Genomic DNA, 27,083 nt, shown 5'->3' with positions numbered 1-27,083 from the left:
ACTGTGGGACACACGGCAGCAGTGACGTGGGACACCAGCACCAATGAGCAGTCCATTTTACAGTGTCGACAGACACTTTGCTGCATTTGAAGGGCAGGTGGTGGTCAAAGTGACGATCTTGGGAGCCTCCAGCATCATGGATAGAGAGTTTGGAGGGACAGAGGATTTGGAGGATCAATCTTCAGAGCGAGCAGACAGGCGAGGCAAGCTGCAACAATGGAGGGACACCTACCCACACACACACACACACACACACACACTAACAGCACTGCGTCCTGTTACCACACTGCTCCTGCCTGGCCTCTGAGGTGGGGAGGGTGTACAGCATTCAGTTAGCAATTCTTCATTCCCTAGGGAGGACAGGGGTTGAGTTTTTTACTTTAAAAGACTCATCCAGTCATGACTGATAGATTGGTTGAGCCAGGCAGCAAGAAAACTGATGAAAAAAGCAACTCGGAGGGCCCCCTGCCCGAACCTGGTGGTGTGTGCACAGGACAAAGATGACCCCATGTCACTCGAGTGTTTTCACACAGAAACCCAAGTTCCCAACGAAGAGAAACCCTAATAGCATCCCTGCAAGGGCCTGCTCACATCATTTTATCATGAAACCAGTGCCAAGTGCCGGGGGCGTTACAAGAAGACCAAAAGCCATGGCAAAGAGAGGTTTCAGGTCATCGCTGGCTGGCCAGGGCCAAACACAGAGCTGGGGCCTAGTCCACGGTGGCCAGCGCGCAAGCCGACAGCTGTGACACCACCCGGGCAGGCGCTGAAAATAGCCAGGCGTTTGTTTATGTCGCCTGTGTTGACAGACAGCGTCGCAGCCCTTGGGAGGGGCTGCCTGGGGTCAGGGTGGGTCTTGGGGGACACTCAGTCAACAGCGAGACTTCAGGGGAAGGTCATCCAGAGACTGGAGCAAGCAGGTGGCAAGGGAAACAACGGAACTCGACACCCGTTTCTCGAACACTGGCTCTGAGGGGCGCCGACGTGAGCCAGGCACGGCAGGGCCCGAAGCCAGCCTGCCGCCGGGACCTCACAAACGAAAATAGCTTTAAAGGACAACCCACAATTAACACGGGAACAATTATCTTCCTAATTTAGGTTAATTTCTACTTCTCAGTGCTAGCTGGCAGGTGGGGGGGGGGGCACCCTGGAGACATCTATGTGGGGGCTTTTTATCTTGTTCTTCCAAGTCCACACATTTTATATATCCTAAAGATTTAACACGTACGCCAGCACCGTCCGGAAAAAGGGCCTAAGCTCCGACAGCCTCTCTAGCTGTGAACTCAGGCTGGCAGCCTCCTGGAAGTGGCTGGCTGCATCTGCATGAAAATAGCACCCGTGTCCCCAGGAGTTCCTCCTCCGCTGCCCTGTCCTGTGTCCACACACCCCCACGCATCCCTGGCAGGATGCTGCTCTCAGGGCCCAAGCTCGCACTGCAGAGGGCAAGCAGGTGGGGCCCTGGATGTGGGGTGCTCTGCGGATGTGGCACGCACAGCCACGGGCCCTCGGAGGCAGAATGTCCCAGAGCCGCTGTGCGGCAGAGCCCCGAGCTCCAGGAGTACCTGCCCGCCCTGTCCTTCCCCTCCCATCAAAGGATCAAAGGGCCCCCAGGCCTGCCTCGCAGCAAACACAGAGCTCTGGCTGCTCCTCCATGGCCAGAACACAAACCCTCTCAGCACTTGTTTGTTCTCGGCGTGACGCACAGGCGTTCGAGAGCTTCTGCGATGAGCAGGGCAATGGAGGGTAAACACGGCTGTCCTGGAGTAGAGCAGCGGCCAGGGAATCTCACGGGCTGGCCTTGACCGGGCCGCCCAGGCAGGAAACCAGAGCAGCCCCGGGACCCTTGGCAGGGTCTGCAAACTACAGACTGCCTCACCAGCCCCCTGACTTAAAATGTGTATCTTTAGTTCCAGAAGAGCAAAGAACAGTGTCCTATCTGGACATTAAGGCCAAAATAACGGGCCAGGCCAAATAACATGTGCAATTCAGGAACACCCCAATTCTCCAACAGGAACTACTAGTAAAGAGGGGTGTGGGGTAGAGGAGATACTGTTTCCTTTTTTGGAAAAGCGGTAGGATGGAAGCTCTGTATTGTGTGGATTTTGGGGTGGGCAGTCCCCTTTAAAAGTCAGCCCATTAGCACTCAAAGCAAAGCCCATTTAGGCACTTAAGAGGGAAGAGAACATTTTCAACTTTCGTTACCACCCAAACAATAAACAGGACCCGTTACATAAAGTTTGTTTGCTTGTTTGTTTAATAAAAAGGAGCTATACATCCCTCTAGAAATAAAGTGGGACCACCTACCTGGCCTGCAGATTCAGATCTGGGGCCAGTGGCAGCTACCCGGTGGCCCATGGTCCCCGCTCCCCAGGACTCGCTGGCACTGGGACCACCAGCAGTCAGCCTGGGAGAGGGCTTCTTGCCCTGTGTGTGCTCCCACTCAGCACCCTCAGAACCGCTCTTCCCAGCGCGCCCCTTGAGCGGCCCACGACTGCACGGGCTACATGCACCCGGAAATAGGGGGCTTGGAAAGGCTCTTGTCCACTGAGCTCCAGGGACTTGAGACTCCAGGGCCTACCTCTTCCCGCCCAGCTCTGCTAGTGAGTAATTGTAAACATCCTGCAAGATGCAGGGCTTCCAGAAAACCCCATCTTAGAAGTGCCGCCCTGCACTCTCCGGTGGGTGTGAATCCCTGAGGGCAGCTCCCACTGACCACGGGGGAGGCGCAGGCAGGGTCCCCAACTGGCAAGCAGCGGCAGAAAAGTGGGGCTGGGTGGGGCCGCAGACATAGGGGTGCTTGGGCAAGTCGCCTGAGCAGAGCTGCCCGACACTCTGCAGTCAAAGGGGGTCAGTCCAACCCGCAGGGTGGGACCCGATGCCAGCAGAGGCGTGGAAGGACCACGGAGAGCAGCTGCAGGTCAAGGGGCAGGAGACGAGCCAGGGCAGAGCCTGGGGCCCCCACGCTGTTTGCCATGAAGGGATGGCCCAGCCCTCCTCCTGAAGAGGCCCCACTGCCGTGTGCAGGCACCACTGGGCATACCCTCCACCAGCTGCCCTTCTTTTCGGGACCATCCACACCCTGCACTGAGATACGAACCTGCGGCGCCCGGACACACAGTTCAGGTGTATGTACTATGGATGGCACAAAGACCCGAAGGCAGAAACACAGGCTCCATCCTGCCTCAGAAGACTATAGTGGGAAACAAGCAATAACAAAGACTTGCTAAGCACCTGCTTGGGCCCTTGTGGGCTAAAGCAACACGGGGACTTTAAGTCAGCCACTTGCAGTGAGAAAAAAGAAAGCAATCTTGCTAGAAGACATGTCTAGAAAGAGCTGAGCCATTACAATCATCCCCCCTTTTCTCCCCAGCCCCCACCTCCACTTCCTGCCATACGAACAGTAGTTACCTCTCCCAAGACAGGGTGTTTTCAGTCACATTTATGTGCTGCATCCCCTGGTGACTCAGAGGAGGACCACACTAACCACGCACGTGTCTCCCCAAGGGAAAGCAAGCGAGAACCTGAGGCTGGAGGGCTGGGGGAGTCCTGGAGGGACCTGTCCTTGCTTCCAGGGACGATGAAACCCACCATCAGATGTGTATTTTGGAAAGCTTCCTCTGGAAGCCTTGGGAGAGGCTGGTGGGAAACCCGGATTCTACTCAGCTTCCAGGAAAGAGATGGTGCTGGCAGTGGGGACAGCAAAAAAGCAGAGGGATTAAGCAGGTTTTTAGAAGAAAGAACTGCATCTGGGAACCTGATGAAATGTTGAGGGTGGGGAAGAGTGGGGAGTCCTGCCTGGCCCAGGTTTCAGGGGAGGGATGCTATCTTTCTCGGGAGGGAAGAACAGTGGTGCCGAACAGTTAGGAACAAAGGGCATGTCCACGGGCGCCCCAAAGTCCATCATGGGCGAGGCTCAGTCCAGGCGGGCTGGACACAGAAAAGAGAGCTGTCAGGGCTAAGCCTGAGCAGGAGCAGGAGCAGGATCAGGAGGCGGGGGAGCCTGGAAGACCTCAGAGGCAGCCCGGCTCCTCAGCATCTCCCTCGGGGACACTGTGAGAGTCACATGATCAGAACTGGTGAGTCCTCGCACAGGGCAGAGGGCCAGAAAAGCTATGTCCCCGTTCCTATTCAAGGGATGATCATAATCAACAATTAGCCTCGAAGGCTCGACCCATCCAACAGTGGAGACATTGTCAGGTCAACTTTGGGACCAGAGCCCTCTAGTACAAGCTTCACTGCTAACCATTCGCAAAGGGTTTTCTGATGCAGTCCTGCGCTGCATAATGACGTTTCAGTCAATGACAGACCAGACCTACGACGGTGGCCCCATGAGATCAGCACCACATAGCCTAGGTGTGCAGTAGGCTGTACCATCTAGGTGTGTGCAAGCATACTCTATGATGTTCGCACAACCACAAAATCACCTAACAATGCGTTTCTCAGAACGCGTCCCCATCATTAAGCAATGCAGTAAAACTGTGTAAACTGCAAAACAGCAAAATCTTACATTTATCCAGAAGCCGGTTATATAGAAACCACGGAGACAGAACAAGGACAGAAGAGAAGGGACTGGAAAGAAACACAATAAAGTGGTCACAGTGTGACCTCGGAGTGACAGGACTAGGAGAGGATTAGTAGGGATCTTTTATCCCATCTTCAGATGTTTTTATTCTTTTAAAAATTACCTAAAATAGCGGCTGGCTCTGTGGCCAAGTGGTTAAGTTCGCCAGTTCAGATCCTGGGCGTGGACATGGTGCCACTCATCAGGCCATGCTGAGGCGGCATCCCACATGCCACAACTAGAAGGACCCAGAGCTATGTATGGAGGGGCTTTGGGGAGACGAATAAAAAAAAAAAGAAGATTGGCAGCAGATGTTAGCTCAGGTGCCAAACTTAAAAAAAAAAGATTTTCAGTTTAAAAGAAAAATTTCCTAAAATAAACAGTTGCCATATTTATGATTAGAAAAAAAGAACAAAGCATGATTGCTTGTTCAAAGAGAAGGTTCTGGTCATTCTTACTTTACAATTTGCTGCTTCTTTCCCGCTTACCCCCTCTAAAGTTGTTTGTGTCTAGTCCACTGTTCCCACTGAGCTTCATTTTATAATTTAAGTAAAATGTCTTCACCAAAACCAACAGCAACAACAAAATCACCACCAACGGTGTTCTGCACCAAGAGACCAGCGAAGGGCCATCTTCTGCCACCCTCTTTCTGAACCAGGTAAGGGGCTTCTTAAGACCCCAGAACCTAGGGACTTGGATGATCCTTCCAGATGCTCCACTACTCTTGCACACACACTTCCTTTGCAGTAGCTTCTTTCAGGGCGCCACCGCTCTGACCTTTCCCTCCGGTAAGAGCCAGTGACTGGGGCTCACCAGCAACGAGCACTCGACCACAAACAGACCTGAATCTTCACACGAGAGAACTGGGGATGCCAGCAGCCTCAATGCCCCCACTTTACAGAGGAGGCCACTGGGGCGCAGAGAGCTCCAAGACTACCCAGGGTCCCCAGGGAGAAGCCTCAGAGGACTGATGCCAGCGGCCTTGCCCTTGAGGGCTCTGCTTGCACAGTCAGAAAGCCATCACACTCAGAGGGCACATTTGCACCTGTGGATTTCACACTCACACAGGCAGGCGCGCGCACACGTGCACACATGGCAGGCTTGGCCACATGGGCGCCTTGGGAAGGGATGCCGTTGCTGCCCCAAGGAGGAGCCTTCGTTATCAGCCTGCTGTGGGGTCCCTGCCCTCATGCTCAGGTCATAGCCCTGTCCTGCAGCACCGAAGCCCAGCTCGGTTTTTGTTTTCCCTCGTTTCACTGGTTACTGTCTCTCTTTTTCAAATGCACACGGCCAGCAGCAGAGCACTGACACTTAGATGCTAAAGGTCATGGCATTTCCCGCGGCCTCAGATGCCCTGCAGGGCTTCCTGGGGTCAGGGACACAATGCCGGCTGGCATTTAAGAGAACTCTCCCTGTTTTTGCAGGACTTAGCATTTATATGATCATTCCTGGCTTCTTTTCCTTGAGCATAACTCATTAAATAACAAACCTCGGCAGTCCTTCCCAATTTGCCTGGGACAATGACATGGGAGCTGCCACACCCCCAGACTCTGGAGAGGCGTTTCCACGGGGTTGAGGCTGGGGCACAGGAATCGGGGTTTTCCATGGAGCCCAGGAGATTCTTGGTGGCAGATAAATTGAGAAAACACTGGATTAATGGTTAAACTCACTCACCAGGCCTATCCAAATCAGACTATCTTAGAACTCTTTGCTCTAATTTCCCTTGACATTCAATATTTGATTATTCTTGCCAAAGAAATGAAACAGTGATCTACATGGTTTCCAAAAGATGTTCCCTGGGGCGCAGAAAAAAATAACAGAAGTTTCATTTCTGTTTATTTTTATATTTAAAAAAAGGAATTAGCTTTAGTCTACTTAACATAAGGGCTGGTCTGCGCCCTCACCCCAGACACTGTCAGGGACCCGGGCAGGCCCTCTTAGAAGCCAGGATGGAAGCATCGGAAGGCCCTTGGGGCCAGGGTTCCCTCCCAGCCTCGGAAGCCTGACTGAGACACTTTGCGGACGATCTGCCAGAAACAGGGACCAGGATGAGCAAGCGAGGAAGCTCCTGTGGCCTCAAACCTCCCTGAGGTGCAGGCGCTCACACAAACCTCCGAAATGGGGGTGAGGGGCATCTGTAGCTCCATCAACATGGTGGCCTGCTCAGAGGGTGGGACTCTGAAGTCGACTGCACTGCAGAGAGGAACCCCACGCTGACCCAGGAAAGCTGTGTCTGGTGCTGCTGACCGGCCAGCCGGCAAGCCACAAAAGAGCCTCATGCAAGACGTGAGCTGGGCACTGGTGCTCAGGGGACCCAGAGCTTGGTGTGAGCCCTGAAGAAGCCCATGGGGTCTCCTTTCACAGCATCATGTTTTCCTCAAGAGAAGGCAGATCCTCTGCCCCAGCCATCACCTGCTACTTCTGGCCAGACCCCAGGCCACATAGCACACCCGCCTGGAGGCTGCGGCAGGTGCCATGGCCGCCCTGCCCAGGGGAGCCCGCACTGCTCTGCCTCCTCGGGGAGGGGGACACTCCCACCGACGCATCCAAAACACGCACACTTCCATTTCTGCCCCTGGTCACCACATGATGATTAAGGAGCTGTTCTTGTCTACTTCCTAATTGGAACCTCTCTGAAAAAGTGACCAAGGGTAACAGAACCAGCAGCAAAGTTTAACACAAAGCACAAAGGAAAACACAGTTTGTACATCAGTACAGTTAGGGGCTTGAGGGTGGAGCCGCACACCGGGGGTCTGCTCACCTTCAGTCTGTGGGGTCACTATCACACTGCAGGGCTCCCTTCGGAAGCAGTGGTGATTCTCTTGCCCATCCCTCTACGTAGTGCCCCACGCTGCCGCTGGGGGAGAGCCCACCGTCCCCGCTCAGCATTCCACTCTGCCCAGGTTCACTTGTGGCTCAGGAACCACAGGCACAGGAGAAGTGGTCCGGCAGAAAGGGCACGGTGACCAGCGCCAGGCCTCGGCAACAGCAGCAGCCAGAGAGTCTCCCACAGAGACTTCCCAGGAGAAGCAGGAGCACAGCTCTTCCCAAGTTTTATTTAAAAACAACACACACACACACACACACACACACACACACCCCTTAAAAATGAAAACCACCCAGGGCCGTGGACCCACTGGCATTTTCTTCACCAATTGCGACCCCTCTGCACCTGCTCTTAGCAGCCCAGGGACAAGTGTAATCATTCCAGGTGTCAGCCCCAATTTTTCTCTAACTAGAATTTTTGTTCAAAGTATTCTGCATCCTCTTTAGAGTTAAAAAAAGAAATGGCCACCGTGATACAGCAGCCACTTCAAACAAGATATCAGGAGGCACCACGTGAGCAAGGACAGCCTGAGAGCCAGCCCCAACCTTGCCTGACCCCATGGAGTCATCCCTCAGGCAGGACACTGTCTGCCTGGTAACCATATTTCTGCAAACCCCCTTGTCGCCTCTGCTGGGTCTGGGTGCCCCCAAAAGGATGGCACACTCTCTCTGCACTAAGAAGGGACCCAGAAAACACTCGGGGGAGGACAAAGAAGGGCAGCCACGCCTGTGGGCCACGGCCACGGCCACGGCGGCATGCTCAGTGCCCCCTCCCAGTGTCTTCTCCCACTGCTTCTTCACAGACACCCTAGCAGAGCAGTGTCACATGATCTCACCTTACGGGGAAGAAGTGGAGACACGTAGAGGTTAAGCCACCAGCCTAAGGTCACCAGCTGGTGAGCAGCAGCTCAGACTGGAAGCAGAACCCCTCCCCAGCTCCGCAGACAGAAAAGCCCAGAGCCCACACGGCACCCAGCACCTCTTCCACGGCACACGGCACAGCAGGACCACGACCTGACATGCATGTGAAGGCTCTGCCTTTATGCCTGTGTTTGGTTCACTGCTGTTGTTTCAGATACCGCCCACGTGACAGCCCAGTGGCCACATCGCTGTGCTGCAGCTTCCCCACCCGTAAGAGAAACCTACCTGATAAACACGTGTGAGAATGTCACCTTGCCTGAGTTCGCTCACTGTTAGCCCCATCTGTCATCAGCTAAGGAGGCCCTGTGGGTGTCAGGCCACACGAACATCACACAGACCTTCCCCACAGAGCCACCAGTCACTGTCGTCCAAGACCTTGCTCGGGGCAGTGCCATCCCCTGCTCAAGCCCAGCAGACACAGGCTGGGGACAGGCCTGCTCAGGCTGCGCCACCTCAGAGACCACAAACATGAGCAGAACCTTAGGAAGACTGTGTTCACCACTCCAGAACTTCGAGAAACTCTGAGAAAATGGAGACCTAGTGAGTGACAGCTAATTTTCAAAACAGAAAGGTAAATAGGATTCTTCCGATGACGGAGCGACAGGCCCGTCCCACAGCTGCCCAAGTCCAACATCATGACCGCTGCTGCTGCATGCCGCTACCCTGCCACCGCCATCACCAATGTGGACGAGAGGGTGCGAAGAAAAGCCAGAGACTAAGCAAAGACCAGAAGAGATACCCGTGCATCGTGGGTCTGGAAGTTTGCTGAAACCACAAGGGACGAATGCACACACAATATATTCACACAATAAAACAACCAGTGGACCAAAACATATATAAGAAACACCAAATAATTCTCCTAACCAAATGCTGGGGTGAAAGCGAGCTCGGAGCTCAGTAGGGGAATGTCTGGGCATTCCGGAAGCAGGCAGACCTGGCTCCAAGCCAGGCTGCGAGACTGATTTGGCTGGTCCCCTGGACAAGCTGTGGCTTCTCTGAGACCAGCAGGCCACCTAGGCATCAGAGCGGGATGAGACAAGATGCTTCCAGAACCCGACTCATAGTAGGGACCCATACGCACCGCAGCCCTTGCATCTCAGGGGAGACATGGGGCATCTTAAGTTCATGTGCACGCATTGCACATAACTCTAGGGTCCAGTGACCCTCGCTGTCGCGATCCCTTTGTCACCATCGTCACTCCAGCTCACAAGTCTCCCAAGTTGCAAGCACTTTACAGGAGAGTCCTCATTTACCTACACAACCACCCTGGGGGGCAGCGGCCCCTTTCCCCACATCCTCACTGTAAACTCTGCCTCCTCTAAATCCCAATGAACAGCACGTCAAGGATCAACAGCAACATCCGCTATGTTGACAAAGCCCCGAAACCACGTTAGAGCCACTTACCCAGAACCCACCAAGGTGGAAATCCTCACAGTTCACCTACAGGGGCTGCACATGGCACAGACCTCAATAAATCACAACACTTCAGAATTATTTTCATCTAATTACTAAGAACCTCTCCTAGACTTAACTGTGTCCTACAATGAATAATATTATTCGCTCAAAAATGTACTGTGTCAGCAAACACCCCTTCTTTGTCAAATATTTAAACCTTGGGAGTGAGTGGCAGCCGGCCACCATGAATAGTCCCCAAAAGTCAACACATCAATGATCAAAAATTTTTCTTTTAACAGCAGAAAGGCTACTACCAAGCAAAGCTATGTCAGACGGGCACGACGTGGCGCGATGGTCAGGACAAAGGCACTGTAATTTATCTGAACAATTCAAGTGAAACACTTGCGTGGCATAATCCCAGACAGATGCTCCGGCTCCCCTCGTGCAGCAACGGTGCTCGGAGGCAGAAGCAAGAAGAGGTGAGCACGCCCTGGCGGGGTGCCCTTTATCACGCGTGTGCGATTCGAGGGCAGCTATGTGCATTTATTTGTATTGATGTTTAACAGGCTAGTGACCAACATTTACTTATTGGCTAAGTAATTTTCAACAGTATCCACAGCAACAGAATAGAATCCCCTGAGTGAGAAGAGTCAGGGGTGGAATCGAGGAGCGAGCTCCGTCTACACTGGTTGACTCCCAGTGAGTGACTTCACAGACCCTAAACTGAGTACAGCCCATCTGGACGTCCGTTTGCCTGCATGTCCAGCTTCCCCGTCCTGCTCAAGCTGCCTGCTCCCGGGGCGTGTAACATGAGAGGGACACACCAGACAAGCCAAACCAGCGACAGGACTCTGGCCGAGAGCCTGCAGGGACACAGCTGAGGACAGAGCAGATGGAGAGGGGGAGGAGACCAACACAGGGCCGGGGGTGGCGGGTGGGGAGAAAGAGAAAGACAGAGAAGAGTGGATGATCTTGCCCGAGGACCTCTGCAGTTGTGTCCCATGCATTCCTCCTGAATTCCATCAATGCACCCCTTTTTCTCGTGCCACTCAGGGAAGGTCTGTTCCTTCGACCAAATGCACCCTGCCTAGAACAGTCAGTGCGTCTGTCTCTGTATCTCAGGACATCCCTCATGCCATCTTCCAAACAGCCTTGAGAAGAACCAAAAATTCAGCAGGACTGACACTGCCCAGGCCACTCACTGCTCCAATACCCCTACTCCAACACAACCCCTTCTCTTTTTGATCCCACCTGGGAAATTCAGAAGGATTAAACCTTCTATTTTCAAATAACTGAATAAAGAATGGATCCTCGAGCCCTCAGTCTAGAGCCTCCTTAGAGCTGCGCTATAGGTAGCCACAGCCACGTGTGGCTACTTAAATTAAAATTAATTAAAATTAAATGAAATTTAAGATTCAGTTCCCCAGTCGTCGTAGCCACATCTGAAGTGCTCTCCAGCCACACGTGGCTGTGGCTACCAAATTTGTCAGTGCAGCTACAGATCATCTCCATCCTCGCAGAAAGTTCTAGATTAGAGGACCAAGGAGGTCTCTTCTTTATAAGGCTGCCTTTGTTTCCAGCGTCTTTCCCTCTTCCTCCAAGCGAGCAGGGGGAAAAACCCTCCCAAACGTACTTGACTCTGTTCTATAAATGTGGATTAAGCTGGATTGAGTTTTCCTGCCAAATGGGAGTGAAGTACAGAAGTGGAAATAGCACACCTTCGGTTCCCAGTGAACCCCAGGGAGTTGTAAAAACGCCCAACTTTCCCCTCACCAGTTCTTACAGAGTTTTTCCAGACTGCTCTTTTCCTCCTCTCTCCTTTTCCATGACTGCATATTGCTTGACGGTGGGAAGAAATGAGGGAGAAGGAAAAAGCAAGAAGCCCATTTTACTCATTCTATCCATCCATATCCACGTTGTTCCCGCAGGGCTGCAGGGGCACCAGTCTCCACAGGGCCATGTGAGAGCCCTCCCTTGAGGCAAGGGGCGTTTGCTCTCTGCTTTTCCCCATTCGGGGACCAGAAGGGCTGAGAAAGGAAGCTCTGACCCTTCTCCACGCCCTGGCAGTGCCTATTCCGCCACGTCTGCTCCTATTTCTTCCCTCAGCCCCGATGGGGAACTACGCCTTTCCACGGGAGCCCCTTATGGGAGATGCCTGGCCCCCACCTCCTTCACTTACCAGACGGAGGCACCCTCTGGAAAGGAGAGCACCTCCTCTCTCGCTGTGCTCTCGTTCTGAAAAGCCTGCCTCCCATTCCAGCCACTATCGGAAATGATAACAGGTTTTGTGGTGTATTTTTACAGTTCGTGAGGTTCTCACTCCTGTGGAATGTTCCTCCTGCCTGTTTGGCCCAAATGTAACTGTCCTCTATCTGCTCTTAAAGTAACCACGAGTCTCAGACAAGAGCAGCGGGCCAACAGCTAACGATGCCAAGCTGGGCCTTCCACATTGGGCCACATTTTGAATCCTGCTGATGCTTTATTCATTTGTTTATGAAAAATGTAGGAGGCAGATGTAATCAACGCTACAGTGCTCCTGCACTTGTGGTTGCTGGACGGAATCTCTGACCGCGGTTTGTTTCTCCGTCGGAAGCCTGGTTGCTCACTACCGTTGAAGAGATTATGCCTAAGACCGAAGCTACTCAGCTTTTTCTTCTTAAAAAAAAAATACACAAAGGAGGCCTCGAGTCCTCTGCTAGCACGTCATCACTGTGGAGTCAGGAATAACTGATTCCATAGCCATGGAAAGAGGGATCGGTGCAGTCAGTGACATCTGATGATACAGACAGCTCACCAGATGGACTAGAAAACCCCTAATGCCACAGCTCTCTGCCGACAGAGAAGAAGCTCTAACTCCTGCAGGTCTCACTTTGAAAAAATAAGGACTCTGTTCTGGGTGGAAAACAGTATTCTCCAGAGGAGTGTGTCGAGCTTTCACAGTGAACGGGCAGGCGGTGGCAAAACCCAGACACCTATGTCGGCCAAAGGAGCCACGACTCAGAAGTTTCCAGGGACCTCTGGGTGGGTCTGCTTCAGAGTCAGCGCAAGGTGCAAGTGCCAGCAAATTGGTCAAATTAAGACCAATCACACAGGACTACCCCTAAGGCTCGCCCCACTGGGAAATGGAGGCAAAGAGTGGAGGTCTCTCCAGGGAATCTAGGTTCTCGAAAAACGCACCTCTCCTTGATGTACCTCACAGATACCTAGCACATCAGGAAAGAACAGCTTCTCACCCTGGAGAGGACCCCACGTGCTCCAAACTTCTCAACCAGTCCTGTCTCTTTGCTAGCTATGCAGTGGAGGGAACCAAGCACCCCAGGGACATGTGGTAGAGATGGCCCAGCCACCAAACCCTGGCTCCAGGCACCCCCCCCTCCCCAAGAGACGAGCACCCTCCTCTGCTTCCCTCTGGGCCTGAGAGCAGCGGCCACAGGCATGGGAGGCGTTTTAAACGAGCTGTCCATCAAGAAAACCATGTGAAAATCGTTCACTCTTAAGAAAGCAAGCCCCCTTATTCTCCCCTGAAGTCCCTCTGTGGTAGGACTCCTCCCCATCAGAGGGTCCTTGCTGTCTGGGACATGAAAACTAGAACTCCCGAGCACGACAGAGAGGAAGGAGCCCGAGTCAGGGAGGGGATGGAGACAGTATCGCCTCACTGTCCTGAGCGGGCACCTGGAGGCCACCTTGGTGTATGGACGCCCGGCCCTGGAGGACCAGCCTCTCTGGCTCGGTGAGAAGACAGAGCAACGACAGGCATCGGCGGATCTGAGGGGCGGGGCTCCTTGGCAGCCCCCAGGGCTTGATGACTTGAAATAAATGTTTCTTGCTTTTTATCTACTCAAACGTACTTATTTTTTTCTCTGGTGCCTGCTTGAAATTTCACTTCCTCTCTTCATCAAGACCTGTCCGTCAGTTGTAAAGGGAAATATTCTTCATCCTTTTGCAATCATTTCCAAACGTCTCTGGCGTGGCCCTGAGGGTTTGAGACCCCGGGGTGTGAGGGCAGCCGTGATGGTGGATGAGCAGCCGCCCACCCGTTTGCTTTTCCACTTATTTTCTCACTACAGCTGCTTTGCTTTGTTCTCTTCTTGAAATCCTCTTGTCATCATAACGTTTTCAGCCTCTTTTTTTTTAGCTCACAGTTGAGGAAACCAACCAGTTGAGTTGTTGCCTCAGTGATTTGCTAATCAAGTGAAAAATTCAAGTCAGCCCTGCGCTGCCTGTGTATCTGTAAAAATAGCTCATTTGTAAACTGCAACCTGCGGCAACCAGAGCCCTCGTTCCCCATTCTTAAAAAGGACCTTTGGCAACTGTGTCTTCTGCATCCGTGGCAGGGCCCTGCGGTCACCCACACCTCCTGGGAAGGCCCGGGCACAAGAGTTTCTGTTGGGGACCCTGGAACTTATTCAACTCCCAAGGTCCCCTTCCCCTGGTGTTCCCGTCAATGTTCAGCACCGAGGTCTCAGCTCCTGACGTGTGCCTCTGTATCCATCGGCCTCCCGGATCCTTCCTACCCTCTCCCACCTCAGCCCCTCCCCTCGCTGAGTACACCCTGCAAGGCTGCCAGCCGAGCTCTGGAACCAGACCGCCTGTGGCCCACCCCCAGCTTCCCCAGTGATGACAGTTGACCTCAGACAAATTGCCTAACCTCTCTGGGTCTGTTCCTCATATGCAAAATGGGCTAAATGCAGCAAATGTGCAAAGCCAGAGCTGGAAAGCCCTTATCCACGTGAGCTTCGGCAGGAGTCAGCAAACCCAGTACCTGCTCCAAGAATTTTTAGTATCTGCCGCTGCGAGGATCAAATGACATAAGCCATGTAAACACTGGGCGAGTCAGGAGCATGAAACGATACTCGGTGACGGCTCGGTGTCACTTCCATTATTAATAATTTGAAAAAGCAGATTAACACGCCAGGCCCCACTTAATTCTCAGGGCTCCCGTGAGGCTCAGCTGGAAGAACGTAACATACAGGCAAACACACTAAGAACTCAGTGTGCAAAATAAATTGTTCAAGTCTGTTGAAACTTCTTGCTCCTTCAAAAGGCGTGCTGTTTTAAAAGGGGATCCGGGCCTGAGGAAAAGTTTTACACAGCTGACGATGTTCCCTGTTGCCGGGCTCCGTAAACACCACTGCATCCCGTTAGAAGCCCAACCACTGTGCTGTTCCCTATGCCTGTGGACACTGAGGGTAACTGTCTGTCTCCCCATCTATTTAATAGGGATTAGGAACGACCCAGTGCGTACGTCCCAAGCAGGAACAAGATTCCACATGTGATTTTCTAAAGTTAGCAAAAAGAAAACCATATGAAAATGCAAATAGTTTAGAGCCAAGATCTTCGTGGTGACCCACACAGCCCAGCAAATGGCAAACGGCGAGGTCCACACAGTCCAGACGTCATCCCTTCCCGTTACTCGGGAACGTCCAGCACTTTCCTCCAGCTGGCCTGGGGTGTGTCAGGAGGCAGTGGCCTGTACAGCAGGCTGTCTTCTTAGCAAAACCCTCGTGTGGGGCAAACACACCCATCGCCGTGCTGGCACATGCTGAAGGCTCATTAAGAGTTTTTTCAATTTAAGTAGAGGCAATAAATTAATTTGAATAACACGAATATAGCCACACTCATGTGAATTTTTTTTGCTGTGTTTTCTAACTGTAATTACAATAACCAAGTGATCAGTTTTCTTGCGTGTTGGTGTCTGTAGGTTTCTCTAAGTGGTGGCAGGTCTACTGGTAGCTAATGTCGAGAGTCTGGTTGGCAAACCTTCATCCTCATTACATTTCCCGGGCAATGGCAGGAACATTCTTCATTCCTTCTGCCCAGACAGCTTTGCTGAGTGCAGTTCAGTGACGCTCTATGCGTCTATACCTCCTTCACTGGGGAGCCGGGGTCTCCCTGAAGCCATGCCATGGCAGCAAGTGAATGCTGGTGGCGTCCTCCCCAGGCACGAGGAGCTGGTGGCAGGATGGCCCAGCTTCTCCCCCTTTCTTTGTAGAAGCCACCCTGCCAGGGCCCGAAAAGGGGCAAGAGGCTTTCTCATTTTTCTTTTTCTTTTTTTCTATTTTTGTATATATAACACTATTTCTGCATGAACTATTTTCAAAAGAAAATGTCAAAATAAGTTCTAGAAGTTTCCACATTTGTAGGCAGAATAAATGAGAACTCAGTTTGGTTTTCAATCATGTTCAAATTATTTGCATATGTGCAGCTTAGTTTTGTTTAGTTACTAAAGTCTGGCCATCCCTAGACGAATGGACCAATGAAACTTTTGTATTTCAAGTTTAAATATATTTACACACGCACACACACACAGACGTGTGCACATGTTTAAATTTGTATAGATGAATCTAAAGTTAGCAAACACTTTTCCGACGTCCGTTACCTAGACACCTTTGGGGACACAGCTGTCACTGCCCTCACAGGCCAAGAATCCAAGCAGCATTCAGGACGACCACGCAGGCAGCAAAAACAGAGAAACACCAAGTCACCAGTATCTGATTAACGAAGTATTGTGGGTAAACTCAATGTTATGGTGACTCCCCCCTCGCTGAAATTATTGCTAGCGTTCTAGACTGCCTGGCTTAGTAGGTGAGAATCATTATATTTACATAATTATTTAATGATTCAAGGTCTCAGAGAATACTGCCACCTGTGGTCAGTCTTGCTTCTAGGAACTGACGAGGGCTCTGGGTTTATAAGGACCCAGCTCCTCCCCAGGAAGTCACTTTTCTGATCACATCCCTGATTTCCCCTTGTTTTCCTATCATTCCCATCTCTTCATACACTTAGAAGGCAGGAAAAGTTCAGCTCCTGCAGTGACTGCCAAGGCCCATTGGTGGGATGTGAGCCACTGACCCAGGTCAGAGGTCAGTGACTGCAACCAAGGACACAGACTTCCTGATGGACACAAGGGTCTCAGAGGCCATCCCAGCCAGGCCTGTTCACTAAATGTCACCCACTGGGGGCTGGTAGTGTTTGACTAATACCTGATCCGAGGCCAAGCGAGCCTGTGTGAACACGCATCTGGGCCCCACAGCAGACCTTGTCTTAGTCATCAGGTCAGCGCCACACTGACCACACTCCGGTTCCAGGTCTTCACAATCACCACGCAAAACGTAAGTTGGAAAATGTGTTCTTCATTTAAATCATTGGATGCCTGCTCAACAGCAGGGCCAGATGCCTGGGGCAAGGTCCCCAGCTCCCCAAGTGTCCTTCCTGTACCCCTGGCTCCACCCAGCTGACGGCAGGACCAAGGCCCTCGGGCACAGCACAGCCTAGCCCCAGTGCCTGCCTGGTTTTAAATGGTGATAAGGGGGTGAGATGGGGGGCAAAGGCAGGACCCCACTCCACCCTAGATGCTCCAGATGACAACCAGGTAACCCCAGCCTCATTTCCCACCAAGCCCCATGCCTGGTGGGGACTTTCAGTGAGAGAACCCTCTGGAAGGGGCTGCTGAGATGCATAGGGATGTTTGGGGGTTCATGGGGAGGGCCTGAGCCTCCTGTCCCCATCTCCCCAGGGAGCTCCGTACCCAAGCTTGGCAGGATTGGGGAGCAGCAGGAGTCACAGGGGCCACAGGCCAGGGAGTGACACTGTGCATTCTCCTCCAGTTCATCTTCTGGCCTCAAACACTCCAGCGAGCCCTTCAAGGGCTGAGCTGTCAGAATGATCCTTTCCAGGCTGTGCCCCCGTGCACTTTGCTTTCTTTTGGCCTCAGGGGCCTGGAAGGGTCTGGAAACCTGGCATGAAGGAAGAGAAGAGCCCCGGGCGCAAAGCTCGGGAACCGGAGTGGGCTCCATGCCCCAGTGGCCATCCTCGGCCAGGCCGGGGGCTGCACCCAGGACCCTCAGGGAAACATGAGTTGTTTTTAGAAACACGAAGAAGGGGTTATATTTAGAAACAAAGCACCACAGAGCCTGAAGACATGACAGCGGCCTCCCAGTAACACTGGCGGCCCCTGCTGGGACCTGGGACAGAAGGGGTTTTGCGGGGCAGGTGCCTGGACCCCCGGAGGGCTGGGTGGCCAGAGGTCCTGGGCTGAGCTGTCAGGAGGCCATGTCCTCCACATCCTCGAGCCACTCTCACACTGCCCCAGAAACTGGCGCTGCTGCTCCCCAAACCTCCCAGGACTTGCTGTGGGTTCTGAACACGGCCATCTAAACGGTCCGAGGACCGCTGTCGCTCCAGAGAATGATCAGGAGAAGCTCCACCTACTCAGATAATGTTCCAACAGCCACAGTGGGCCTGCCAAACTGTCGGGGGGGATTTTTTTCAAGTTCTCATTTAGAACCAGCAAAACGGAGTCAGGCCGTTCGAGAGTTGTACATTTTCTTCCCAGCTCCGTGGATTCAGGAATGGCCGCACGCTGGTCTCTACAGCATCATGTTTTGTCAACATCAGGATCTCCGCCTCTCGCTTCTGATGTTCACACACAAACTAAACACACAGGCCCAGCAGCAAAGGCCCAAGGAAGGCCCCTTGTCCAGCCAGAAAGGAAGGCCACACAAGCGTGGGCTGAGAGAAGCAAGACAGCCCTGCTCCTGCAGCCCTGCCAGGGCTGATCCCAGCCGCAGCCCCTAACCCTGAGACCCTGCACAAGGCATCCACCCTCTCTGTGCCTCAGTTTCCTCCTCTGTGAAATGGGGGTCATAAAAGGACCTACTTTTACAGGTGTGTTTTGAGGATTATGTAAGAAATTTCATTCACACACTTAGCATGGGGCCTAGCCCCCAGAAAGCACTCCATAAATACTAGCCATCGTTTTATAGATGACAGAGTGAGACTCCCGGAGGGGAAGGCCATTACCCTTGGGACTAGCCACAGACCTGGTTCTGCCTCCCTGGGCTGGTGACACAGAATGACAGTCTAACCTGAGTGGCACTGAGCACGGATTTTCCTAATAAGAATTTCACACTTCTATGAGGCTTCACGGCGACTCAGGAGTGAGCACCATGGCCAAGATTCCTAGGTTTCTGTTTCCAGAGGGTCTTCTGAACAAAGGAGGCATTTGCAGATCTCTCTGGAAGATCGGCACCAATGGAAAATAACAATAACGGAGATATTTTTGGTGTTTACACAAAAGAAAAATACGCAACCAGCATCCTCAGCCGTCCATGGCTCCCAGCAAGTGAGGCCCCATACTTCTGATGTAGGTGAGTTAGTTTTGCATATTTCAAAAGGGCAAAGGGCCGTGTTCATGGGAGAGTCCATGTAGAGTAGAGTGGCCTCAGGGTTCCAGGGAGATCGAGCGCAACCCTGCAGCCAGATGCAGGGCTGGCCCCACAGACCTCTAGCATTGGCAGCTGGGTAACTGAGTCCCCCTCTACACCAAGAACTCCGTCTGCCAGCAGCCGTCTCTCCCCACGGACCTCTGCATGTGGCCTCAGGTCCACTCCCTGCCACGCGGTCAAGCCCCTCACCAGCCGACACTCCGATCCCCTTCAGTCTTGAACCCAAACCCCTCCAGAACGCATCGAGGCCAGCGGAGGTGGCACAATGCCACTGTTCCCCCACTCACTGAGTTTATACGTCCTAAGTTGACTCTAGGTAGCAAGTCACCAGGTTCCTCAGAACAACGCTCTGCAGTTACATAACAGAGCCGGGAAATCCTTTACGAGTTGCTTAAAAAAGAGTTAATCACACTGAACGTGGACTTTACCTTCAGCCAAGGCTTTTGCTGAGATCCCAGGAGCCCCTCAGAAGCCGGTCCTGCCGGGGCTCAGCCCGCAACGGAGGAGAGCGCTCATGTCGCGCCCTCCCGGCGCTCGCTGATGAAGAATGCCTCGCTCCGCCCCGACATCTGGTTTCTATTTCATACCCATGTTGTCACATTACATAACAAGCAGATGATACGCGGGGTCGCCACAAGACTTTCGGCTCAAGATGTCCAGAGAACGCCCCAGAAGGCTGTTTATACTCAGGCTCACGAGAGTTCACCAAATCTGAATTAGTGCGGAAGCCGCACCATTCCAAGCTAAACTCAGGACTCCCAGCTGACGCCCTCGGAGCCAGAAGCGAGACCCCGCCTGCTCGGAGGCTTTGATTTGGACTGAGGTCCGTTCCTAACTTCTTCCTCTCTTCCACATTCAAAGTGGGCAAAGTAGAAGTCATCTGTGGCCTGAACATAATTTTCCTGCACCTGGAAAGAGGCCTCAGCCTCGAAGATGTGCAGGAAGGTGGCCGCACAGTGGACCATGGAGGATCGAATGAGAAAAGGCCAGGAGCCCCTGCCAGCGAGGAGACGGGTGGGACCAACCCAGGGCAGAAGGAGGACTTCACGGCACACGGAGGGAGAACATTGGAGCGAATGTTCTAGAAGCTCTGGAGCGTTATCTAGAAGCAAATGTTCCACCTTCCCCTCGGCTTACTTGGGAGGTTGTGAGGATTACTGTCAATGCCACCGCACACTTCAAGCTCTCAGTGTCGCGACGTCCAGCGTGGAAGCGAGGAGCCCCTCTAGAGAATGCGCTTTGGAAGCTGCCCCTCCAGGGCTGCCATCTGCCATCTCAACCCACCGGAGCACGGGGGAGGGTGGCTAGGGAAGGCCTGGTGGCCAGCATCTGGCACAAGGGTGCCAGGGACACGGAGTTTCTCCAGAGTCGCCTGGAGCAGCCCGTGAGTTCGGTCACGAAGAATCAGCCTCCACGGGGGAGGCGCTCATCTGACAGCAAGGCTGCTAAGGGCTCCCTGCAGGGCAGAAATCATACCACGCAGCCAGCAAAGTGTCATCGGCTGAAGGGTCCAGGGCCATGGCTCTGCCGCCAGGTGAACTGCTACGCCCACGGGGAAGTGAGAACTGAAAACTTTCTTATTAACGCACAGGAGCAGCAAGGCCGACTTGATTGGGAGAAAACCCGAGGAGCAGGGGCTGGGGGCTGGCAGGTCCCAGTCGTGGGGGGAAGCCCCAGGGCTCCTCGTGTTTCTCAACTCCCCCAGGCTGGTCGAGGCCTCCGCACAGTCGGAAGGACAACACTGTGTGTAACGATTTTGGATTTCGCCTCCTCACTACACCAGAGACCGTGTGTGTTTGTTGGGGAAGAGCTATTTCAAGTGCAACCTTCCACACGCCATGGCACAGTTTGGCTGTAAGAGAGGGCAGTGTCCCCTGGGGAACCTCAGGCTGGGGCTGCGGGAAGGCCTGGCTGAGGAATGGCAGGTCCTTGAGGCCCACAGGCAGAGCGGGCCAGAACTTCAGGCAGAGGAAACAGCACAGGCAGCCAGCCCCTCATAGGCAGGGCTGGCCCTGTGCCCCCTAGAGGGCAAAGGGTCACCAAAGGGGATGAGCAACAGAGGCCCCCAAAGCATAGCTAGGAGCTAGACCCCAACACCACGGAGCAGACGGAAAACACGCCTGTGAGCAAGAGGTTCAGAGAGCAGGATGGCTGTGGAAGATGTCAGGGCGCCCTCTGCGGTGACAGCCATGTCCCCAGCTAACAGGTGAGGGGCTTCTGGAAAATGTTCTGTAAATATATGGCCATTTTCCTAATCTGGGGTCCTTGCTGTGGACAGTCGTGCTGCCCTTTGCTTACTGTGTCGATCTGGTTACGGCCAGGGCAAGGCGAGCAGCCGAGAAGAGTCGATATGCTCCAGCAGCGGAGGCCAGGCCAGGGTCGCCGTAGGCAAAGCAGGGCCACTGAAAAACACACTTTTCCCTAAAAAAGCCCCTAGATGAAATGGTTTAATGGCACCTCTGTGACCTGACACCTGAAGATTACCCCAGCGTGCAGCCACAGGCTGAGAAATGCCTTTCGACGTTCGGCGGACGCCCATGGATGGCTGACCCTGGCAGAGCTTTTCAAGTACTTGCAGTTTCACTCGAAACCACTCGAACGTTACCGTGCACCGACTACGTGCTGGCCCTGCTCTCACGGAGCTTTCCGTCGAGGGGCAGTCAGACTGAGACAAGAAAGCCCCCGAATAAATAAACAGACCCTCTGCCCCTCACAACCAGGGTCCCCACAGAGGTGTGCAGGCCTGGAGGGCATGGAGCGCTGGTTTGAGCGTTAGGATCAACCGCAAACTTGTGCCTGAACCACAGAGTGGGAAGACGGATCCGGCCCCACGGTCCTAACAGGGACGGCGGATGGGACAGAACAGCAAACCCTGCCGGGACAGCAGGTCCAGCCCTTCCCGGCCAGCTCCCTCTCCCGGGCTTCCCACGGGCCTCAACTCCCCCTTCTCTCCCCGCTGACCAGGACGTCCCAGTTCCCTCTCCCGGGGCAATGTCTGCATATCAATGTGCGCAGACTGCAGACACACCCTTCCCTTCCACTCCTGCCTCCTTCAGGTTCACATCTGTCATCTGAATTCAGTAGAAGTCCAGGCTCTGGGGGTTGCCCAGGATGGAGGCCAAACCTGCACCTGCATAAGCAGCAAGGAGGACTGGCTGCAGAGTCCCCAGGGCAGCTCCCAGAAACGGGAGACCCTTCAGAAAGGCGGACATGAGGCAGCATGGGAGCCTTGGGGTCCAGCGCCACCAAACGTCCCAGGTCTGCCTAAAGCAGTGGTCTGCCTGCCCTCTGCCCCATCTCGCTTCTTCTCTGGCATTCAAAATCAAGTGTGGTGGCTCCTGGGCCTACGCATCCCCAATTCCACCACCAGACACCCCAGCCCCAATGTGGAAGACCCCCAAGGAAGGGGCTTGCCACTGGTACTCCTACCCAGGACCAGGCTCTCCTCCCCTGGGGCAGGGGTGCATCTCCTATAAAAGTAGAGAAAGAATAAACCAGTGCCTGCTCCAGGCCCCCCGGTGCCCAAGCCTTGTTTGAGAACTCTCGACAAGAGCTGCGGCCTGAGCCTGTGGGAAGGTCCCCAAGGAAGGTGCCCACTGGCACCACTGGGGTCAGACCTGCACCTTCACTCCTTGCCAGCTGCCTCTCACCAGGAAGCTGAGCCTGGGCAGGGCCGCTAGGCAGCCCTTGGGGCCTCAGGGCAAAGGGGACAGTCACTGGCATTCCCCACTACACTTTACTCAATCAGCCAGTGAGAGAGGATGAATCCTGATCAGGTCACCCTGCAAACCAACCCCACCATCATCTCCAACAGGTGCCAATGCTGTTTGCCAACATTTTAAAACAGCCACACAGGCATGGGACAGACTGTCTGGTTCAGAGTTTCTTCTGCAGGTCAAGGGTGTCAGTTCTAGTTTACAAAGAAGACAGAATCTCACAGAGTGGGGAGACCCCCTCGGCAGCCTCATGGCCGAGCTTCCTAACATGCAGCCCCATCCAGAGCTCTCCTCACCCCTGGGCACCCAGCATGTCCACTCTCGCACTCAGCAGCCTTCATGGCAAGCGAGTCAAGATGCCCAGGGTCACTGGCACACTCGTTTTGCACGATGTTGCAATGTTTGGCACCAGTGATGCAGCACAGCCTCAAGACAGCCAATGTGGTCCGTTACACAGGGCAGCATTTGTCACGTGCTCTGCAAACAGCAGGCTGAAGTGTTCTTAGCTAGCGTCAGCTGTCTCGATCCACAGACACATGACACCTAGCATTTCTTTCTGAACATCCGGGAAATGGAAAGGCCTGAGCATTACCAGCAAGGTGAAAATGACAGACCGAAGACATGAAACGACAGTGAATACTGAGGACTTCATAGGAATGGAAGCCCCTGACCTGGATTTCACAGGTAAGTTGCAGAGTAGAACACGACGGGAGAGGACAGTCTGCTTCCCACAAAATCACACACAGGAAACTCAGTTTCTTATAGAACTTCATGTTTCTGTTTTAAATAAAGGCTAAAAAGCATATTTTAAACTACATTTTTACACAAATTCCCGTGCGAGAATTTCTAACAGCACCGTAGATGACAACGCGGCCACTTCTCCCCAGGGTGATGCTGCGGGGGACTCCAGCCAGGCTGGCTATGTCCCTCGGGAGGCTCTGGGCCTCCCCCGAGAACAAAGAGCTCAGAAAGGATTACTTCATAAGTCCCCCAGAGCAAAGAGTCCGCAGGTCCCTCAAGCTCTAAAGTAACGTGGGGGGAGACCGAGAAGCCTGTTCAATAAAAGTCTTCATGCAAGTCCGAAGTCACGAAAACCACAACCAGATATTCTCAGTGTGGACTTGAGGGATCTCAGCAATAAGATAAAAGCGTCACCGTAAGCAAGCCCAGATGCCAGCAAGTGCTCACTGCTGGCCTAACGCACTGTCACCTTGAGGGAGTCCAAGCAGGGGTGCCACCCAGGCCAAGGACTGGACACCAGACCTGGCCAGGTGAGCTTGTGGAGCAGAGCGGCGTGGCGCTGGGGGAACATTCGCCAGAGCCCCAGCAATTGCTCCCTCATAACTAAGTGACCTCAGTGCCATTGCTATGACTTCTGCCCTGGGTTCCAAGGACACGTTACACAGCTAGGAGACACCGTCATCCCTCCCCTAAACTGTCCATGAGACAGCCACGAAAGCCCACCCCCCCAGGCTGTCACACCCTGCGTGGAATGCAGCACAGAACGTACATCTCTACCTTTGGTCACCGCAGGGTCAAAAATAAAAGCGCAAGCAGGCACACACGCACGCACGCACGCAGGCCGGCTTTCACATGTTGCCCTTTCTTCCTCAATTACTTGAAAGAAGGCCAAAGCCAGACAGTAAATCCAGGAGTAAAAATCTCCCCTATTGTCCTCCATTCTAAAGCAAACACTTGACTGTTATTTACAGTTTTGTTAAGAAAAATGAACAACTCAACTACTGCAGAGGAAAGCCAAATTCATTCTTTACGTGTCCAACTAAATTAAAACTTTCATATTGCCTTCCATGAAAATGGAAAACAGCGTCTGGAACAAGGACCGTGGCGTTTTGGCCAGCACGTCCAAGGATGTGCAGTTAATTTTTCTGTGCCGGTCCTTCGAGGCACAGCTCTCCACTCCGTCCTGCAGCACGGATGACAGAAATCAGGTGACCGTCCATCTGCTCTGTCCCTGCGGACACAGCCTGGCAACATGGAGAGAGGGCCCCAGCAGAAGGCCCGGCCCTTGGCCCAAGGCCCGGGGCTGGCACGAGCCGGTGACCTTGGGGAAACCAGGTTCCTTCTTGTCTTCTTCATCTATGGAATGAAATTCTACAGCTCCTGGAAGATGTTTGCAGGTGGCTAGGCCATCAGACGGGGGTGCTCGAGGGCTGGGGGCTAGAAGAGGAGCTGGTGGTAAGAAGTTCCCTCGCTCAGCCTTGACCTCTGTGCCTGGGACCGTGAAGAGGTCGCTGGCAACATGAAGGGGGGGTCGGAAGCTCCGCCCCCTTATCTAGCCCTCATTTCTTCCTCTCACCAACACACAGATGTGCTAGCAGCAGAGTTTGGCTCCTGCTTGAATTCATTTCACATTTTTAAATATACTCCTAATGAAAAGCAACAAAAGCACTTGACAAAACCAGCTGATGTAAATGTCCCTGCAGCAGCCAGAGGCTAATTTTAGCGGCATACAAGTAAGGGGCTTACAGCAGAGCCCGAGGGATGATCCCACGAGGAATGTTCTCTCTCAAGATACAGAGATCAGGACTAGACCAAATTGGGCCGCACAGCTCACCGCAGGATGCTCTCCCTGGCGGGGCACGGCTGTTGGCACAGAGCTCTGACATAACAGTCTGGACCCTTCACAGGCTCTCGAGAGGCCAAGGGCAGGTAGAAATCATTGCAGTTTTCCACATCACTTAGCCGACACGGCTGGTCAGGCCCCCAGCATCCTCGTACCCCCAGATGCTCCAGGCTCTCTGCCTGACATTACATACAAAGTTTGTTTCTTGTGAAAATAAGTGCCCTCAGAAGAACGCCAACTTACGGCGTTGGGGACAGAGCGAGGAGTGGGAGAGGCCTCTGCGTCTGGCAGTGTGGCAGGTGAGTTTTTAAGACCTTCAACATGCACAGCTGGGCTGATAGGAAAGTAAGGAACCCCCTCAGAAGGCAGGAACTCTCATGGGAGGGTGAATCAGAGAGGAAAGGACATGGAGCCTGTCCTGAGGCCGCCTGCCTTGGCTGCAGCTTGCTGGGTCACTGTCAAAGGCCACCTGGGCCAGGAGACCAAGCTGGGGGCCTGGGCAGGAGGGGAGTGGACTGTGGCTGCCCCTGGAGAGGAAGCCGGGAAACAGCCCTGATGAAGGACGGCTTGATGCTGGCTTGGAGGGGGCAAATCCAGAAAGAAGGCTGCCCTGAAATCCGTAACCAGAGGTCACCCTGCAGTGGTCTGGGGAGGAATCCAGATGACCCTGAGACCCAACCAACACCTACGTGCATCCCGGGGTCCCCACTCGTGTTTCTGGCCAGCACTAGGCAGAAAGAGACACGCATCCTCCCTGTAGGAGCACACTGTCAACCCCAAAAGAATGTCCACAGAACGTTATAAGGGCATGAAGTCACAACAGAAATCACAAAGCAGGGGAAACTCCCAAGGATTACAGGAAAATCTGACCTGACCACCAAAGACATCTCCACAACGGCTCAAAGAAACAAACAGAGTCATCCAAGGGTCCCAGGGGAGCAAGTGACTATCCAGGACCGTCACTCAGCAGTTGCACAACCCTGAGTCCCTTAACCCCTCTGTACCTCAGCTTCTCACCTGCTAAAGGGTGACTGTAACAGCCGAAACCTTCCCCAGCGGGACATGTAAGGGGTAAACTGAGATTTAATGTGTTGGTTATTATTACTAACATCAAAAATCATCAGGCACATTTGAAAATGATCCATATAGAACTTGTAGAAATAAAAACTCTAAGAATTAAAATTTAAAACTAAATGAAGGCGTTAAATAATCACTTAGAGCTGGCGAAAGAATCGGCGAACAGTAAAATGGCACTGAGGAAATAATCTAGAAGGCAGCACAGAAAGACAACGGGATGACAGTACAGGAGGCTGGAGGATTGCAGGGCAGAGGGAGGTACGCCAACCACGTCCAGGCAGAGTCCCAGGAGGAAAGGAAGACAACGGGAGAGACACTCAGTCAAATGCACGAGGGCTACAAAAGCATTCAGAAAGAAAAGCAAAGAGCCCGGCCAGACATTAAGACACCCTAGGAAGCCCCTGTGTTTAAGACTGTGAAGGACTGGCACATAACCAGGCAGACAGACCAGGGTGTCCAGAAACAGACCCGAAGCACGCAGAACTCCGCTGCAGGATAACACTGGGCCAAGGAGGGGCTGTGGAATCGATGGTGCCAGGACAACTGGGTACTCGCTTGGGAAAAGGTAAAATTAGACCCAAACCTAACACAGACACGAGAGTAAACTCCACATGGATCAGGGACCTGACTGTAGGGAAGGAAAGCACACAAGCACCAGAAGGAAGCATGGACTGGGGAGAAGGAGACTTTCTAACACGACTCAAAATCCAGACGCAGTTAAAAAAGAAAAAGGAAATAAACGGAGAAGTTTGAAACATGGGTGGGGGGACATGTGG

At 53.3% G+C, this 27,083-nt stretch overlaps 1 protein-coding gene across 11 annotated transcripts in view; it reads right to left on the bottom strand.

The window, feature by feature from the left end:
* Positions 1-27,083, bottom strand: part of HDAC4 (histone deacetylase 4) — a 291,136-nt gene that overhangs the window by 229,681 nt on the left and 34,372 nt on the right. Inside the window, exon 1 of one of the 11 annotated variants that reach the window (XM_046642741.1) lies at positions 19,359-19,485. The exons of 8 other annotated variants lie outside the window; for them this stretch is intronic. The gene's annotated coding sequence lies outside the window, so the exon portion shown is untranslated. Of the gene's footprint in view, positions 1-7,322; positions 7,422-19,358; positions 19,486-27,083 lie in introns of those variants that run through there. 2 more of the 11 variants (XM_046642742.1, XM_046642746.1) reach the window with 2 other exon arrangements.

Source organism: Equus quagga, chromosome 17 (assembly GCF_021613505.1).
Source record: "Equus quagga isolate Etosha38 chromosome 17, UCLA_HA_Equagga_1.0, whole genome shotgun sequence".
In the NCBI taxonomy this organism is placed as follows: domain Eukaryota; kingdom Metazoa; phylum Chordata; class Mammalia; order Perissodactyla; family Equidae; genus Equus; species Equus quagga.
Note: the sequence above shows the minus strand (reverse complement) of the source record. Positions and strands in the feature narration are given on the sequence as shown.